The sequence below is a fragment of the Penaeus monodon genome, chromosome 8, assembly GCF_015228065.2.
Source record: "Penaeus monodon isolate SGIC_2016 chromosome 8, NSTDA_Pmon_1, whole genome shotgun sequence".
NCBI lineage: Eukaryota > Metazoa > Arthropoda > Malacostraca > Decapoda > Penaeidae > Penaeus > Penaeus monodon.
Genome location: NC_051393.1, coordinates 38,630,297 through 38,634,001, shown reverse-complemented (window position 1 = coordinate 38,634,001; position 3,705 = coordinate 38,630,297).

Below are 3,705 nucleotides of genomic sequence, written 5' to 3'. Positions count from 1 at the left end.
CTTTTAAGCCCCTTCTTGTAAATCGAGGGGAAACTTTTTGGTAAGCCTCCCACTAATAAAATTTAAAATTCTTTTAAAATATCCCCAATCTCCCTCCTGGTCACTCCCCTTCATCGGAAAACTTTGGGGAAACTGCTCTCGCCCGCTTTCCATTGCCACACCCTTAACACACCCTTCGGGTGGTCACAATCTTTTATTTTCCACCCTTATTTCCCCCTTATGTAATGTTCCCCCTTTCAAAATCCCTACATCCTATTATCGTTTCCCACTTTTTGAAACCACCTTTTTTACCTCTTCTTTTTCCCCCCCTTATCCCCCCTTCACCCCACCTCCCAACCCTATCAAAAATCCTTTTTCGAATCCCACACTTTCTTGTTCAACAACCATTCCCCTTTCTCAAACGCTCAATTTCCCCCCTTCATCTAACCAACTCCTTACGACACCCGACCCTAACCCCCTTTCCCCCCACCAATTCCTTTCCCGCTTTAAAATAAAACACTAAAACAACCACCCCTTCCCAAAAACATTAAAATTATATCCCAAATGACCTTTTAATCCCCCCCCCCCCCCCCCCCCCCCGCACATTTTCTCTTGCTTTTAACCATTAACCTTAACCCCAGACCCGACCTTTGTATATCCCTTTCCCTTTAACCCATCTATTGTATGCCTTCAAAGACCTTTTTTTACACATCCTCCAATACCAATCCCCAAACATTTTGTTTCCCCAATTCCCTTTTTCTCGTCCCTACTTCCCCTGCTTTCCCCCACCCTACCTCCTTACCCACCTTCCCCAAACCTATCAACATCCTTACGAATCCCCACTTTCTGTTTTTAACAACCTATTCTCTTTCCCCATACAACCCTCCATCTAAATAATCCTTTCCACACCCGACCCCCCCATTCCCTTTTCCCAGCTTAGACAAAAATCATAACCCAACCCCCCTTCCCTAAAATTAAATATAGGCTCATGACCTTTGATGTCAGCAAATTATCTTGCTTTTAACCAAACTTAACCATGTTTTCAAACGTCATCTCCCTTGCCAACGGTCGAGACTTACATAGGAGGGCGGATTGGGTGATGGCCTAGGGCTCTCCCCCCCCCCCAACTGTGGAGACCCAGGCTGGATGAAAAGGGGTGATTTTGAAAATCCTGATGCCTGAGGGAGCCATGGGCACTGTTTCCTTGTTTTCGTTTGTGCCCCTCAAGGGGACCCTGGGGGCTGTTTCTCTCCCCAACATCCTAGGAAAAGTGGCCAATAAGAGAGTTTTACCCTGTTGGGGGCAATGAGGCTTGCCCTTCATCAAAAAGCCCCACTAACTCTCTCCCCGGTTTTCCCCCTCTCAAGCTCTCCTTTGACCACGATTTGAACAAATGCGCTACTACCCCCTCCTCAATGCTACTAGTCTTACCCCCTCTACCCCATCCTCAATGCCTACTATACAAACCACCCATACCCCATCCTCAATCCTACTAGACATTATCCACCCTACTAACCCCCCCTCGTAAAGCCCCACTAGTACATTATCCACCCCCAAAAACCTCAAACCCCTAGGAATTCCCATTCCAACATTCTCAGCTTTATCACCCCTAGCCCCCACAACCTTCTTCTCAACAACCCCCCTTTCCCTTTTACTTTATAGCCTTATTGTCCACCTCTCTGTAAAATAATACCTCCCTCAACACTACTCCCTCTTCCACACATCCCCGTCCTTCTACCACCTCCATCTTTACAAATACCTTAAATACTCTATGAAGCCCATCCAAATGGGACCGAATTTTTGTGATCCCCTCCTACAGCTCCTTACTCTGACTACACTTTTCTCTTCCAGCAATGTCTCCAAAAACAAGTAGGCAAAGTCTCTTTCCGTAGCTGATGCGATCGTTCCTGCCTCATCACAGTTACATCTGAAAACCAAACTATAGCATTATCAATGCTTAACTCTGGTAACCCCATTCCTGCAGAACCTCATCCAACCCACAATGCATGTACCGGAAATGTCTCTATCTCTCCAGCAAGTTGCCCTATCTATAACAAAAATTGGTCAGATTGTGGACAAGACTTACTACCTCCCTCTGGCCCAGATGTGATTTTCCAGTAACTTTATTTTTACCATTCCCTCCCAGAGGTATTAAGAAACCCACCAAACATTGAAAAATTTACTTTCCGAAACATGACCTTCCTTTATGCTTACTTTGGGGGGAAATCCCTCTCGTCTGCCCAATATCAACCTCCTCCCCGTCATCCCAAAATTTTTTGGCGTTTAGGACACATGCCAAACACGGGGTTCCACACCAGACCCCCTTATGGCCCAACTCCAAAAAAATGATAAAATTACTCTGCCCAGTCACGAAATTTTGGGTGGCCCCATATGTATTTTATATGGGCTACCCTACCTAAAAGTTTGAGTGGCAACTCTTAGATTCAGATTGGTCTCACTTGCATGAAGAGCAGGAAGCCGTCGGAGATTTTTCTCTTACTCCCACTCCAATAATGCGCTGTTCTCCCCCTCCCCTCCCTTAAGATTTTCCTACCCCTTCCATCCCCCTATATTTTCTTACCCTTTTTTCCCTCCTACCTTCTCCAGTCAAAGTCTTTTGCCTTTAAACCCAGAACCCCAATCTCTACTCAGCCTTTTCCCCCCCTACCAAACACCCTCACCGACTTTTGCTTATCCCAGCACCAGTCTCCCTTTCCCCCCCCCCTCACAAGAAAACCTTTTTTCCACAAAAATCCCCAAAAAAAAAAACCCCTTTCCTTTAAAAAAATCTAAATTTCAAAACATCTGCTCGGTACTAAATTGAACTGAAAACCCCCCCTCCCCCCAAAATTCCCCAAATCCCCCTCCTCCACAGAAGATGACTGTGATATCCATCCTCCTCCTATCATTTTTTCCCCCCACACCCCTTCTCCACTCCCCCCAACACAGCCATCCCCCCCTTTCAGCTCCAGTACTTTAAAACCCCCCCTCCATCCCCCCATCCCTTCCATCCCCCCCTGGACACCAGTGAATCCCTTAAGCACAGCTATGCTTTCCCCCCGATCCTCTACCTCCTGAGATACACCACCTCCGTCCTCCATTCTTATCTCATCTCCTAGGGCCCTACCCTTTATTTTCCAACACGCCTGTAAATGTTATCACTCATAGATTAAAAAAAGTATAGCTCCCCACATTTTGGGAAATTTCCCTTTCCGTTCTTTCAGATTGACCCTTTCATATCTTTTTTATACCCATCCATTTTCTGCCTCCAAAAGAGTTACACATCCTCCTATACCCAATTTCCAATTTTTGTCTTCCCAAAAACTCCCTTTCTTCTTTGTTATCCATCAGAAAACACTTAGTCATACCTCCCTTTCCAAACACTGTTCGGCAAAGTTATTTGTATCTTTCTTCACCGTTGGATCACAGTTATTTCAGTCTACTAATCCCCCCTTCCACCCCCTTGATTTTGGCCTTTGAAACTGTAATTTCCAACTCCAGCACTTTTCCTTGCAGTTGGTGATTTAACCCCACCAACTTTTGGGGTGATTCTTACAACTCACGGGCCCCATCCCAAGAACGCCCCCTTCCACAACTACCTTATCATCTTAATCGACACTGACTCGCACGCAAAACTTTTTTTTGCCATGACCCTCTCAGCTCCCCTTCTCCTCCATTTAAGATTTTCCATTGGTCAGCTCTAACAAGTTTCCTATGGTTTAAACC